General features: G+C 37.2%; 1 protein-coding gene across 4 annotated transcripts in view; it reads right to left on the reverse strand.

Moving 5' to 3' along the window:
* The window catches only part of CENPP (centromere protein P), a 137,870-nt gene that overhangs the window by 9,546 nt on the left and 111,300 nt on the right, over positions 1 to 17,024 (reverse strand). The window lies entirely within an intron of this gene.

Raw genomic sequence — 17,024 nt, forward strand, 5'->3', positions numbered from 1 at the left:
ATTACAGCTTCACCTTTTTCAGCCACCACTCTATTTCTGTTGCCCTTTATTTTCCTTTTGCACATTTCCATAATTTTATTTTTCATACTTTATTCAACCATGATTTCTGCAGTATATGGCTCAGTTTGTCACTGTTCCCCTCAAAATGAAAAGCAGATTCCATTCCAAAATTTGTACTGTTCCTTCGTAATTTTACTCATTTTTCTGTACTGTTTTTAGCCAGTAGAGAAGTCTGAGGGACTGAAGTCAGATGAATTCTTCTTCTCATTGCCTGAATAAAGACTACAGAGGCTGGTACATGTATAGCACACACTTGCTGCTAATACGTGTATGTATATACGTACATTACAAAGGTGCACTGACAGTCTAATAACCACAATGTGCCACCTGATTGAAGGTGAAAGTAATGCAGTACTTTCTGCCTGGTAAAACAAGCTGCTGTGGTGTATATAACAAGAAGCATCTGTCAGCTACTCATCTACCCCCTCTTGAGAAAATGGAGGCAGTGAAAGACCTTTCTTTTAACATCCCAAGCACCTCAGTATAGCATGTATACATTTCTTGATATAACTGTATTAATTTTAACATACTGTTTGCATTTTCATAACTGTACCTAGGCTGCATGCCTACGGAAGAACTAAACCTGCATTACCTACACCCACGCACACATACTGCTGTGCATCTTATAAAGCATTTCCTTTCAATACCACTTTGTCATATGGTAACCACATGGTTATTTGCAACCTAATTACAGGAGACTAGGAATAAATTAAATACATACTAGAGGTCTATTTATTTATTTTTTTTAATGTGAGGAAAAACAATTAAAATGAAACCTCTAAAAGAACAGGAATAGGTGCACAATAAACAGTGAACACAGAAGTTGCAAATGTTTTTTCTTTTCTTTTTTTTCTTGGTGGGGAAGCAATGAACCTTATATGCATTATATCCCTTTACAATTGTTGAGGCAAGGGATTTCCTTTAGTTTATGAAAAATTATACTCCTGAGCAATGATGAGTGCACATTTACAAAACAACGTTTCTAAAGTAACAGCACCAAGGCAGTGGCACTTTATTCCTTGTCTTTTTTTCTATAGTAAATGGGCAAACTGGAAATGAGAGCACACTTCTCTAGAACAGACAAGACTTGCAGGCTTGCTTGCTCTGCCTTCAGAGCCTTTGCATCCCCACACCAGACAGCCCGCACTACCCCTGGGCTCCAACTGAGCATCACCTCTTGATGCGGCTCTCCTGGACACCTGCTGGGAACACTCAAGACTGCGGTGGGCCATAGGCAAGAGAATAGAAAGGAGTCTGGAAACCATGAATGCTCCTGCTGCTACTGGGTAACCTGCAGTGCAATCCAGCCAGATGTGTCCTCTGGAACTGCCCAGATGTTGCGTGTCTCACAAAAGCCTGTACTACTCCTGGAATCCAGTCTGCCAGACCTGCCAATTGGTGCAAGAATATACACAGAACAGGCTTGCCATCTGCCTCTTGGGGACAGTACGTTCCCTGTTGTTTATTCTTGTATCAGCTATTACTGACAATCCACTTAAACTGAAGAAAAATAACCCTTTTTTTTTCTCCTGAATTAAAAGCTTTAGGGCTTATTTGTTATTTTATTTAACTTTTAACATAAACTATCTTAATACTAAGCTGTCAGTAGAGCCATTTTCTGTGTAGTCATCTGCACAGCTGAATCCAGGACACAGGAATTGATGTGTCTGTTGCAGCAGAGCATTAACCGTGCACCTGGACATTTTTTTTTCAGTGGCATTCTACCATCAGCCAATGGAGCTCAGCAGTTCTATTCTTCCTCCACAAATTTACTGACATAAGGTTTTTTTTATCTTCTATTTTGAAACCCCTGCCCTACAACTCTGTGATTAAGTATTATTCAACACATCTTGATGATAAACGTAATAGAAAAAGCACTGTATGAAAATCAGCAGATATGTCTAATTTAGTAAGAGATACTAAGAAGTCAAAGACAGTATGGAGACTAAAAAGATTATGAGAAAGGAAAAATGATACCGTATTACAAAACAGTGTGAAGAACAAAAATCTGGGAAGAAAAAATCGTGAGTCAGGAAGAAAGGCATTTTTAGGAGAGAAATTAAGCTAAGTTTATGTTTTCTTCCCTTACAACAGAAGCAAGTTACTTTACAGATCTTTAAATATTTTCCTTTATGAAAGATGCTGAAAGATTCTCTCTAAGCCTTTTTGATGGCTTAATAAAAGGGTCAAGGATTGCACAAAGCAACTTAGATTCGACATACCAAAGAAATGTTGATTATCAAGTGTGACCCATCTTGCTTTTGTGCAGTTTACATTATCAGGCTTGTCCAGACAGCACATTTAAAACATAATATAAATAAAAACATCTGAATGTAGTTAATGTCTTGGCTTTAAAGCTGTGTGAGGTTTTTTTTTTTTTTTCCCCCCAAGTACCATGGTGCGTTTTAAAAAACAGTCATAGGACACAACCCAAAGCATCTAGTTCCTCTAAGTAAGCTCAGCATTAGGCATTTACTTTCTTCCAAGTATGACTAAAGAAAGTTTTCAGACAAGGTATTCAGCTTATGTTCATTATTTACTATTGCCGTTATTTCAGCTTGACTGTGGGTCAGGTAGAGGACGGAAGTACATGGTTAAGGACAAGAGGCAGTCTTCAACTACTGCTAATCAATAAAACTCCATTAATTTCTACTATTAAAAGAAGAGTTGCACGTTGGAACAGTAACTGGAGTTCTCTGAGATACGTTATCCCTGTTAAGATAATGTGTATGCCTCTGAGAGAATTGTTTCCTTGACTTCATTAGCCATTGAATCAGTTCATGTAACTAGCTGGTAATTACCATAAATATAACATACTCAAAATACGTATGACCAATTGCTGTGCAGCATCAACTAAAAGAAGGAAGGATGGCTCAAAGAACAGAACAGAATAAAGTAGTCTAATAAATTTCAGTCGGTATTAGTTCTTAATACTGACTGCCAATGTATAGACCAAATATAGGAAAGTTATTTGGTGTCTTGTTCAAACAAAGCTTAGAGAAGGGCCTTTCAGAAAGAGTCTGAAGAGTTATTTACTTCTTTGTGGGCAAACACTTGTCTTAGCTAGTAAAGATGTTTATGCCCACAGATCTACTTGGAATCACTTTTCGTTTCTCAGTGAAGGATATAAACTGTTTAAGAGGTCAATCTCTTGTCACTTAGAGCAAACCTTCCAACAGCAGAGAGGACTTGGGTAAATTAGGAACCATCAAATCTGCTTGTACTATCACCTCCGTGTCCTAAGATATATTAAGTAGTAGCTGTACTGTTGTATTGGTTTTACATAGACCCGATACAACTGTAATCTTTACTGGACACCAGTGATAAAGGTGCAATCTGTGTTTCTACAGAGGCAAATAATTCTTGCATGAGCTGCACTTAAATAAAAATATAATTATTTTTTATATAAGAGCTACAGACTTATATCAGTGTCCACAGCATAATTCCCTACTGTATATATTACAATACCTCTCATTAATCTAGCTAGCATAAGGACCAGATTAACGCTTAAACACATGCAGATATGTAGGTAAAATCTATTCTCATGTCAGTCAGTGTTTATTTTCACTCAATTCAATTCCGTTGTGTTATATTACTATTATTCCTGGACATCACAAAAAGGTTTAACATCTGCATTAGGTGAAAAATGAAGCTTTCTATAAAAACATATGCTCAAATCTTTGCCACAAAGCATTCTCCCTTAATTGCTCTATAAAGCATTACGTTTATGGCAGTCTCAACAAAATTTTGCCACCTGGTAGCTTTTATTTGTCTGGTTATTAATGACTCTCAGTTGCCTTAACTGTTCTGCGTATGTGAAATTAAACAGTAATAGGAAATGCTAATGTGCCTGTTGCTATCAACAATAGCAGAAGCCACTTCAGTTGAAAAGACTTCTAAAACTTCATATCCTCTGAATTCCTTTCTCATAAATTCCAAACACAGTTCTTTAAATATAGCTGTCCAAAGCATCACATTTCAGTTTATCAACACATTCTTAGCATAAACAAGAGCGAAATGGGAAATATTCTTGAGAAGACACAAGTAGCTACAAGAAGAGATTTATGGTACTCAAAAAACCATTTAGTATTTTTGTAATTGATGTATGCGTAGGGGTATAATGCAGCCAATCCACTGATAAATAACAGACTAGTAAAAAATGGTCAACTATCCTCAAACTTTGATCTGCTAAACACTTCAAAGAGAAAGCAGCAAAAAACAGAATAACATCATCATCATCATAAGGAACTATGATTACATTGAAATTCTGTAACACCATTTACTCTGCAACTTCATAATATACCTTAGACCAAACCTCTCAGAACAAGGATGATGTGCACTCTAATATTTGTCTATTGTCAAGTGCAAAAGAACGTTTAGGGCAGTGATGATAATTCCTTAGTATACCCACTACGAGAAGTCACATGCAGTTGCCAGGCAAATGTGTTATGCTCCACCTTATTTGGTTTTTAACTGCCAAAGCTGCAGTCACCAAGAATGCCCTTGATGTGTGTGTAAATATTTGTTTTATTGCTAGGTGCTGCTATGATACAAAGAAGTAATAGTAATACTAACACACTAGCTGCCAGTGTAATTCATTCACGTTCAGTACAACTCTGAGGCATTTTTCATTCGAACAGAAACGCTTGGCATTGCAGAAACATCTCAAACAACCACTGGTAACAATAAATTTTGTTCTTGCAGAAGTCAAGTTAAAAGAAAATTGGCTAGCCTTACAGCTCAACTTTCACTTTGTTCTTCTTCTGTTTTGTTCTGGTTTTGTATCTCCACAGAAGTAACACAAACATTCATGCATATAAACCTAGTGTATGTTTAAAGCTTCTTTTTCTCAGATGTATAATTCAGTTCTCATGATTACTAACAGGATTTGTCCTAACTCAACACCATAAAGCTGTGGAATAATGTGTCGTCAGCGTGGGTACGGGAGCACCGGTCTCAGCCACACTGAGATTTTACACAGAGGTACCCGAGGAAGCACAAGCAGCCTTCACGCCCTCTATTCCTCATCTGCACTCATCCCAAATTCCTCTGCAAGCTCTCCCCGCCGCCACCGACTGCCTTGCAGACGGAGCAGTGGCAAAGTGCCACCGCCTGGCCTGTGGCCCTCAGAGACTTCAGCCAAAACGGTCCCAAGCCTGGATTTCAGTGTGACCTCAGGACTGCTGGCGTTCAGCGGGCGTTGCAGAAGGGCTATGATATTAATGCCCAGCATATAGCAAGGCATGGCTTTAATTCAATTAATTCATGTTTGGCAATTCTATAATCATCTGGGTTACTAACAAAGTCAGTTTAGGAAGGTACAACTGATTCCAACCGAAGAATGGCCTCAAGATGCACCAGGGGAGGTTCAGGTTGGAAGTTAGGAGACATTTCTTCTCAGAAAGAGCAGTCAGGCATTGGGACGGGTTGCCCAGGGAGGTGGTGGAGTCACCTGGGGGTGTTCAAGGAAAGGTTGGACGTGGTGCTTGGGGACATGGTTTAGTGGGTGACAGTGGTAGTAGGGGACCAGATGATCAGAAGGTCTGATCATCGGACCAGTTGGACCAGGTGATCTTGAAGGTCTTTTCTAACCTTAATGAATCTGTGGTTCTATGTCGGGGATATTTATTTCTCTTTTTGCTTTAGTAGATATTAATTAGCAAGTGATTGAAAGGGGCATGCCTTTGACATGATGGCATACACAAAACTGCTAATTGCATAAGCATAGAAAAATAAATAAGAATGATTATTAGTTATGTTAATAAATACCATATACTAATGGTACTCAAAATTTGAAGTTTCTACACAAAGTGAGAGCAATATTTAAGAAAATAATATTGTCATACCATTTCAATATAAGCAACAGTGCAGACATTACCATTATTCTAATTTAAGTAACAATTAATGACTCTATGATTATTTGAGGAATATTAACCGGACAAACAGTATGAAGTCATATGAGAAGCACCAGATTTCAATGTTTCATATTATTTTATGTAGATAGAGATGAAGAAAAAGTAGGAGAGATGCAACAATAAGCAAGAGAAAATAAAAGGAGAAGGGGTAAAAAAAAAAAAAAAAAGAAATAGGGAAAAAGGGATAAGTACAAGTGAGCAAAGAAAAATATTAAGAAGTCCGGAAGTGATTGACAGGTGAGTAAAAAAAGTTCAAGATAAAGGAAATTAAAGCAATGACCAAAAGGAAGATTTTGCATTCCCAGAATTTAAACATAGAGTTACTCCCAGCTTGTATAAAAAGATCAGGATATAACAGGCTACATTTCCAAAACCAAGCAGAATCTCACACCAGGAACTGTAAGGTATACACAGCTAATCTGATTGTTAGGAAAAAATTGAGAAGAAGGGTAGCATTATAATGTTATTTTTAAAAGTAGTTCTGGATTACTTCTTTATTCATTTTTCCCCTGTAAGAAAGACCTTTGGATGACTCTTCCACAACACACTGAGAACTAACATTTGAGGCCTCCAACATACTCTTCATCTTTCTTTGGCTTTTTTTTTTTTTTTTTTTTCCCCTCTCTGTTTTGGAATCAGCTATTGCATCAACATTTACTTGCAGCTGTCCCTGCCAGAGCAGAAGTAGCACATTCTAGTATATGTACATATTTACTCCTCTTAGAAATAATTCAGATGATAGCTGTACAGCTCTTAAAACTCCAGAATTTTATTTCTCATTTCTAACATGTCCTGTTGCCTTATGAATTTTGAATTACTGTATCTCTAAAAATTCTAACCTTATTAACTCACAGGATCTTTCCTGCTAATGTCTGAGACAAAGACGTTGTGGCACTCAGTTAACAAACTACTCACTATGCATGTACCATGTAAAATCTTGCAACTCTCAATCATAACCAGCAAAGACTTCTGACAAAATCAGTTTATTCTACCTTGTACAATACACACGGTGTAATACAAGTAGAGAAATATAGAAAACCTAGCAAATAAAGAATTAGACATTAACACTTTTTCCTAAATATAGTATAAAAATCCCAAACAGATAATCCTTTTAACTGTCTTCTAAGCTGCTTTAACACCTACATAATATGTAGAGAAAAATGCCTTTTCCAATGAGTCAGTTGCACAGCTGTTAGAATATTCTACCTTTTACCTAGAATATTCTACCTTTCGAGGTAGAAATATTCTAAAATATTTACCTAGAATATTCTATCTTTTAATTCATTTTCACTGCTACTATTAGTCACGCTGATTTTATTTACATTCAGCTCTGGATACAATTATATATTCGTTTGTTAGATAGCTATACTTTGAGGATGTTAGTTGCTATTCCCATTTGTCTAACTCGATTATTGAAAATTTAAGTTCATGCATGCTTGCAGAACAAACCAAATGCTACCCTTGTTCTAAAACTTTGTAGAGCTATCCTGTTGGGAACAGTATTTGAGTATTTGAGAAACCTCAGCCAAGGTTTTGCCTTGGCTGAGTGAGAGCTGCTGCTCTAGCCACTAAACAGAGGTAGCTCTGCTCAAGTCTTCCCCTCCCTGAAATACGAGTAAAAAATAAAGAAAACTTATCAAGACTTTAATTGGTTTAGAATTATTTAAAAATACACAATACTAAGGTGCTACTGGGACTTCATAGGACTCAGTGGCTTAAGAAATTTTCAATGAGAACTTTACAGTGTCATGGAAAAAAAGTAAATCCAAATCAAACATCCTGCACTCCCCAAAACTCCCAAACTCTCTGATGATATGGCTAAAACAAAAACAAAAAAATGATTTTAAACTATGGGACTGTTCAAAGAACTGCTAGGTTGATGAATTCTGGGCTAAAACATGGTTTGCTTTAAGCAAAGCTGTTTAATACTTGTTAATTAAAAAATAACGTTAACACTATTGCAAGTTACTGATTTATTTTATGGAACAGCTTTGAGTTAGCTTTAGTGAACTCAATCTTTTAAAAATTCTCTCATCAAAGAAAAAAGGGCAAAGCATTTCAGACCCAGGCAGTTAAAATGACACGAGTTACCATGCAATCTACGTGCTTTTAACCTGTGCTGAAACTGCCTGTGCTGCCACTGTTGCTATTTGAGCTAGACAGTTAAAGCTAGCATGAGCACATCAACACATTCTGCAAGTTGTTTTGCCACAGTGCTGTAAACTCAATCTGGTATCATTTAAGTAAATTCACACAACAGAAATACTTTCATAAGAAACTATAAAATGATTTTTTTCTTTCATTCAAATATGCCAAAGTGCTGCTAAAAGGTAAGAATGCTATATACAGTCTACATCTATGTCTACTAAAAACAAACTAAACTCTCCAAACTGAAACTAAATCTGCCAGATTAAAACACATATAAAGAAAAGGGTCCAGAAAGATCATTAATTTCACTGAAAACATTAAATAAAATTTCCGAGTATTACTCCAAGTGGTTACTGTAGGTATTTTGACACTTGAGCTGAAATAAAGGGATCTTCACATATAGAATATCCATCAACTGTGTCCTTCCACACTCATTAATTTTACTCCACAATAATTACATTAATATAATCGAAATTACTTATAATTTAAACCCGTAGCTGATGGAGTAAAATCTTACTTCCTCCTTTTTTTCCCAGACCAGTAAACAAGGTTAGTAACGTATCTTTGTTCCAGATGTGGTGCATCATAATTGGGCAATCATTATTCTCGGAGACAAACAATTTGCACAAACTCTCTTGCTCCCATATTCATGACACATGGATAATTGTGCTATATTATAACTACAAGTAATAAAATAACAAGGCAGGATAACGTCCGTTTGGTCTGCTATGTGTAAAATATGTTTCCAAGGTCTTCAAAAGGCTCAGCAGAAGCTGAGGAAAACATCAGCTACGTGAAACAGCTCACACATGAAACAAATTATATTGTTTGGTATTTGACTTGAAGCAAAACTTCATGTAAGCCAACCTCCACAACATTTATAAAATTCACCAATTTTTGAAAAAGCAAAAAACGTGTCACGTAACAACCACATAGATTGGAACCGATAAGACAGTAGTGGCTGGGCTGACCGTGTATAAGAAAACCCTGAGAAGCTCCCGAGCCAGTCACAGCTCAGCATGCACCTTCAGTACCGAATGGCCCCGTGTCACTCAGCACCTTCAAGGGCTGCCCCAGCACACACCAGTGCAGCTCACCCAGGCTACCAGGTCTGAGAGGAAGTCGGACCAGTGGTGCAGGTCTGTACAGAGGGCATAGCACGCCAGTCTTAAAAATAAGACTATAAAATTAGGCTGCTGAGTCATTAAAAGCTACTTAAGATCATATAGGATGATTCAAACCACACTTCCTTCGGTTTTCCTGGGAGAAGGTGTCTTACTCCTTGTTTAGGGTCAACACAAGTAACTTGTTTCAGCTGGTTTCTGGTGGAACAGTTTCCGTTTCTGTTTTAAAATACAGTTTCACAGGGATAGCTTAAGCTCTGCCTGTCCTCCCTGCCTTCCTCCATTTTCTCTCCAGCAGCTAGCTACTGCCCCCAGCTCAGCCAGAACTGCTTGGGCGGCTGCCGCATATCAACCCGAAAGCAAAATGAATGAAAAAAAATGAATTTATTCTCTCATTCTGACTAATGGCCCAGCCTCAAAACCAGTAGCAGCAAAACAATCTGGAGACAGTGCAATGGAGCACTCAAGCAGGAATGAATAATGTTGCCACTGAAGATTTCATCTCCTGACACTGACTATTTCAGGCGAACAGCTGCTGGGAATGAGCAAGCAGGAAGAAAGCGGAGTTTGAGTGCTTCTTAAAACACTGGTGCGTTGAAACTGGCTAGCGGCAAATACTATTAGGTCAAAGCTCTGCTCAGTGTCCGTATCAAACAGCTCCCTAACCAGGGGTACCAAAAGACCGAACACCTTTATGATGGAAGGAGCTCTGGGTAAAACCAAAGTGCCTGCTGCCTCTATGAAATGTAGGCTTGTCTAAGCTGCCATGGAGACATTGCAAGTGTTTGGATAAGACATTAACAGAAAACCTTTGATTTTCCTTCTACTGCAATTACACATTTCAGTTCTGAACTGGTTGAATTGAAAAGAATTTGCCATTTTTTTTGTGAAAGAAAAGCCCCTAACTGTGCAAGCAATCGTGCACAAGACACTTGTAAGATCTAGGTGAGGTTTGTAGCCTCAGCAGATGGGATGTGTTGCCACAGCAGTTATCATTATTACCTTAGGTCATGAAAAGAAATTTCAGAAATAGATTCAGAAAGTATCTCAGAAATAACTCTACTTCTTCTTCAGTCATTTGATGAGTGTTCCAGATAACCGAGGAAAAGGAATGCAAAGAATTTACTGCAAAGAATGGACAGAAATTACAGTAAAAAAGGTCAGCTGAGCCTTACTGAGTCTTGAAAAGTCTCAGAGTCTTTCTGAGCTTTGAGAAAACCCAAGACTAATGTTCTGTTTCAATGAGACATATTTCTACATAACACAAACATGTCCATCCAGAACAACATATTCTGTTGAAATTGTTGATTTTGTTTGTTTTTAGCACTTCCCCGATCAAACTTTTCTTCAAGAGGACATGAGGGAAAGTGTGCTGGAGTGTCAGGAAGCAGGTAGCTCCCGTTTTGCACTGGTGGGCCCAGGACTGCTAGCCAGATCATAAAGCAAACATAAATAAGTACTTCACAGGGTGTTTTCAGCTTACAGACAATCCTGAACTTTGTCCAGTGTGGAATTATAGATCTCCAGAAATGCCGTAATCATTACAAATACCAATGGGGTATTAAAATTATATTAAAAAAAAAAAGTTAGATATACATACACATACATACGTCTATGCCTTCCACTTTCCCCCTTTAATCTCTCACTGGTAGCTCACCACAGAATTGTTGTACAAGTAATTTTTGCCATTTTCTGCTAGTTAACCCAAACAAATCATTCGGTTCCACTATTTGTAATGGGGAAAACATGAATCAACAGGCAATGACAACTACTTTTTAGATTTAAAAGGAAACCGCAAGCAAACTTCATTATTTTCCTCAGCGTCTTTTTGTACCAGCTGCCAACAAATCCTTCTTTTTAACTAAAAAGCTTCAAAATATTTGTGTCACCAGTTTACATCTCCTTCCTGAGCCAGTGGCGCAGTGGAGAGGCATCCTGTTACTACTTTCTAGTTACCATTAAAAACAACAAATGTGAAAATGTCTCTGGCAACAAACAACAGCGATAAACGAAGCCAGCCTCAGGAACCCAACAATCTGTCTACCAGGTGAAAGCTCAAACCATTTTTATCTGTAAAATCATATTTTTTTTTTAAATCTCACTTCTGATACAATTTAGAATGGCAATAGTATACAAAATAAGTTTATTAAAAAAAACATGCTCACTTTTTAGAGAAGTATCCCATGTTCTATACCAATGCTTTCTCTGCCATTTTGCCTATAAGAGGAAAGCGTAACCAAGGTTGACCAAGCAAATGGAAAGCAAATGGTGGCTTTGAAAAGGGCAAACAAATAGGGAAAGGACATTACAATAATTATATATTAATATTTTAATGATTTCTAAACAATTTATTTTCAATATTTACACACAGATAAACAGACTCCTATATTTTTGTTTTAGTTCAATGATTATTTCAATGGCTTAGGAGAAATGTTGTTGCTTCTCTTCTGAGTATGATAGGGACAGCTACTGAAGCAAAAGGAAATGTATATAAGAAGCAATTGCAGGATAATGAATGAAAACCCCATAGGCTTATTTCTGTCTGCCAGAAATTTAGCAACTGTTTTTGTTGCTATGACCTTCGAGACCCTATTTTGAACCATTCTGAATTCTTCATTCAGCGCTTCCAGCAGAAAAGGAGGCCAACAATCTTTATGAAAGAAATAAACAGAAAAAAAAATCTCTTAAATAGGAGGTATTTCTGAGCAATAAGAACGGAAAGGAGAACTTCAAACTTATCAGAACAATACTGGTAATATGATGGGTTTTACCAGAACAAAAAAGCTTACAATGTCTGAAAATTTTAGGGCAATGTCTTTGATTTAGATTTACATTCCCATAACCAAATGGGCACTTGCCAAAACCAAGATCCAAGACTGAGGATTTATAGGAATACAAAAACATCTGTATACACATGCTTCTGTTCATACAAAGTTTGAGTACAGCAGAGATCAGAGATAATAATATACGAACTATGGCAAGGACAAAAAATAATTTACTTCGTCTTTTCTGTTTGTGCTTCAAAATATAATTATCTTAGTAAAAAATGAGAAACCTTGCAATTACATTGATAAGTAACAATACTCGATACCGGCACATGAAAAAACCCAAGTCCAAATCCAAGCTCCTTGTGCTATTTCAAATGCACAGAAGACACGCTCAATGCTAAGCTGAATGTTTTGGAAATCTACAAGTCCTCAAATAGCTAAAATATAATTGTCCAATACACAAGGATGTGTCAACATCTGAACCTGAAAAATAATGTGATACTAGTTGAAAGGAAAGAGAGAAGTACAGTTAAAATCTTTTATGTTTGCTACAAGACATATTTGTTTTAAGGTCATATTATTAAAACTAGGTGGACAAAGTCCATTGGGACACCACAGAGAACAGGCTTTGGGCAATGAAATAATCACAATTTCTTCACTGATGCACATAGTTACAGGCAGTAGATAAAACACACTGGCTTCAAATTTCAGTTGGCTGCTTCTCTTACACGCTGTTGGTACCTAAATGCATCTTCTTACATTACTAAAAATACTCATTAGAAAGCAGGCAACTTAAGTTGGATGAGTGCAATTAGTAAAACAGACCAGACCTACAAAATACTTTATAAGGAATAGCAAACAGGAATGGACAAAACCAGCCAGTTACAATACGATCCGCATTTAGGAAAAAACGCAAGCAAAGCACAAGGTGAGGTATTATGTGCACTCCTTAACAGCAGTAAAAATGTCTTTGCCAGATAAAAGAAAGGTTTACAGGTTACTTCCATATCTCTGTTCACTGGCACTTCATTTATAAAGTGAAAAAACACACCTCAAACTAAAAACGTTGCTGTGGTATTGAACGTAAAGATAACAGATTGAGGAGGTTAGTACTAATGAATTAATATCATACATATTCCATTCACTTTAGTGGAAAATTGGAATTGCGGTGCAATTGCAGTTGAAAAGCAATTTTTTTTTTTTTTTAATGTAAAAAGATCCTGGCTACATGTATCTCATATTGCACATTTAGGTTTATTCCCACCCTAAAGTCCTCAATGCATTTTGTAATGTAGAGTCAACATTTTTAAATGCAAGAAAAATCTGTTTTTAATGTCCCTTAAAGGTTTCCCAACATTTTTTCCTTCTCCTATGTTTTTTTCCTTAAGCATATTGGTGACCACTGATTACAAAAAAGAATGCAGTAACTGCTATAGGTTTTAGAAATGTAGTGTACTGCCAATCCCAAATTCCCCTTCTCATGTTCTGTGCTGACTTTAGCAGTTACAAATTTATTTTTTTCCCACTGCTATTTTTTCCAGCTATAAACTTGTGTTTTATTTAAAAAAAAAAAAAACACAACAAAAAACACATCAGTAAGTCCAAAGATTAGTATTCCATCTTTGTCTCTGATCAAAACCAGCCCCCAACTGTGAAGATTCATCATGAAAACCAAGAGCAAAGCAATTTTAAAAAAATCATTGCATTCTTTTATTGAAAGTTTTTAAAAATGCTGCTATAATTTTTGGTACTGTCTCCTTTCTTTCAAATTCCTGAACTAAACAAAAAACAACTCTAAATTCCTGACTGTGGATGTGTTATTTGACGCACCAAAATAATATTTTTCATCAGTGCTTTGAGAATAAATTTGATAATGGATCCAACTTCAACAGAACCCTTCTCTATATAACACAGTAAACCAGGAGGCATAATGAAGCATGTATTAGTGACAATGTGCAAGAAACCCATTGAGCACTGAGCTGATACTTTCTTTTGCAAGCACCGTTTAAAGAACAGGGTGAAAAACAATAATACCAAGGCAGTCATAACAACCTGGGAGGTGCTTCACCTGAAGCTTAGACAGTGAGAGGAAGGACACCACTGGCACGTTCATCACGACTTGAAGAAAAATGCTCAGAAGCTTAGTATATGAATGATAGGTGACTAATGGATGCCTTCTGTAAAGGAACTGAAGTCTAGAAAATGATAAAAAAGCATGTATGCGAAAAGAAACATGAAGCAGCAAAGTGTCCTAACAAATTAAGGAGATTAAGAATAGCTGAAATTGTGACAGATGCACTCCCTATAACATGACATAATAAGCAAGGAAGAATAGGTCTTGCTCTGTTGTAAAAAACAAAAACAAACAAACAAACAAAACCCTTCTCTTTGGTACTGGAAAAGCACAGTCACGCAGAAGACATGGACTTTCCAAAACTTGTATGTGATATTTCTCAAAATAATTGCAGAAAGCAGAAAATTCCACAGCTTGATGTTCGGCAAGGAATGTCATGTCATTCCTTTAATCCAGTTCAACAAAACATTAACATGTAGCATAAGATACATCATTACCTAAGTAAAAGATAAATCATCACCTAAATACAGATGCATACAAAATACTCTCAGGTAATTCTGAAATAACTTTAAAATAAAATATAAGTATAGACATGTTACAAATAATGGTATTTATTTTTAGGGCGGGGGGAAGGTTGTTTAAAAAAAAAAGGAAAAAAAAATAAAAATCTGTATGTGTACTCCATATGCAAGTCCCACAAAAGCTCAAATGCTTGTAACCCTTAACAACACAGGCCTATCGTTGGGGGCTTTTTTTGGTCGAATTACAGAAATAGCCTGTAACAATTTACTTCAAAAATAAGAAAGTTCCAATGCTGTCAACTTACACATTTCTATCTTTTTAGTCAGCGTTTTCTCTGTTTTTGCTCCGACCCTAGAAACATAAAAATGCTCTCCAAAACTTGTAGTGCATGGCTGCTGTATACGTTGTCTGAATAATCATAGCTTGGCAACTCATCGCTAGTTGGGACTCAGCCCTGTGAGCAACCCTAAGAAAGACCTACTTCGAGAGACCTCCGAGCCAACAGCACTCAGCCAACTCAGTCGGTATGAAAACACACTGCCTTTTCTTTAATCTTGTTTAGAATACAAGGAATAAGAGAATCGAATATTATATACATCAGGAAAGTATAACCATTTGAAGCAGCACTGATTTATTTTTTGAGAAGCTCATTTTAATGTCATCTGCGATTGCATTTCATAAACAAGCATGCTATATAACCTTCTGAACCACTTCCAAATTCCTTGGGTTTGCTAACTATTAATAGAAAGAAGATGCTGGTTCAGCCTGGAGAAAAGAAGGCTCAGGGAAACCCTTGCAATACCTAAGAGAATACAAAGCACAGCTCTTTAGGGTGGTGTACATCAGAAGGATGAGAGACAATGATGAAATGTTTCGCAATGGAGACAATCAAGCATTGCAACTGGTAGCCAAGAGAAGTTGTATAAACTGTGTCCTTGGTGCCTTTCAAGACATCAATAATTTTCAGTAATTTATTTCAACTGTATCAAATTTCTTAAAAGCCGATATCCAATATTCTTGTCACCTGATAGGTAATAGGGACGTTAACAAAAATCTGTTGGAAACATTATAAACAAGCCTGATGCCAACCTAAATTCTAACCCCCCTTTTTCACTGAAATTTCCTTGAGTAATTTCCACTGGGTAGTTTCAGAAAAAGGAGAGGGAAAGCCTTGTCCCACTACCAATTACAAGCTCTAAGGAGAAGAGGTCAGCATAGATTTTAGGAAGAATCCATGCCAGAGGCTGCAGGATTCTGTGTTCATTTCACACCTCTTATTGCTCTTGCTTAAATCACTAAGTAACAGTGCTGGCAGTTTGCAATAAGATGTAAAAGAGTTCAAAATTATTTTATTCACTGCTGTTTAATCTTTGCCTCTTCACTCCTCAAAGGAGACAATTCCACATTAAGACATCTTAAAGGACAACAATGTGCATACTGCACAGCTCACTCGTGGCACGGCTAGCCGTGCATTTGGGGTGGACGGGCAGGGCCATACTTACAGACGAAGCAGATCCCGGCAACTTGCTGTACTCGGAGTGAACCATTCACATAAAGACAGTAAATACTACAGGTTTTGCTCATTTTTTGTTTCTAATAAAAGAGCATTACCTGAACTGCACACATCTGAAATCATTTACCAGACCATCCTAGTCAAAAATACAGTGATGACGTAACTTAAACAGCCAGCTTTGAGGACTTACTAGAATTCAGCCATCAGAGATGCCACATCCAAAGCAGATGCATTAAACCAGAGCTTTGCACGAGAAAGGGCTGGCCAGATCCACCACACTGGCCACTAGCAGGTGACCTTGTGTCCAGCTGGGCAGGCTTTCAGGAGATGGGGGCCTGGTACACCATCAGCAGATGGCCATGGAACAATGATCAGAAGCATAAGAAGCAGCATTCAAATACATAATGCAGTGAATGCACTTCTGTCTCTAGCGAGTACACCATAATTTAAATACATAAAGACTTTTAACTGACACACACAACCATTTTTTTTCCTTCACTTGTGCGAGAACAACTGTTGCCCTACTGTGTGACTCGCTTTCTATTCAAAGCAACGTTCTGAACACAGGAACCGAGCTGTGCTATCTCATTTCAGATGCTAGCTCCATTTCAGCATAACCACCTCCATTCTTTTTAAGCAGCTCCAGATAAAACACACAAGTTTTTTATTTCCTCTTTTGACTTTGCAAAGCAAAGCATACTTAGACACCGAATAACTATTTTAAGAGACAATCAATTTTCCCAGTGTCTTTCTGCCCCAGGCAGGCTAACAATTATGGTTAACTCAATGGTTATACCATTCCGTGACTTATGTCTCAACATTCCTCAGAGTGTGAATTCAAGCAAACAACAAATTTGTAACATCTGAACAACTCAGACAACTCCATCTACCAGGTAAATT

The sequence above is a fragment of the Anser brachyrhynchus genome (genome assembly GCF_964034855.1).
Source record: "Anser brachyrhynchus genome assembly, chromosome: 10".
NCBI classification, from domain to species: domain Eukaryota; kingdom Metazoa; phylum Chordata; class Aves; order Anseriformes; family Anatidae; genus Anser; species Anser brachyrhynchus.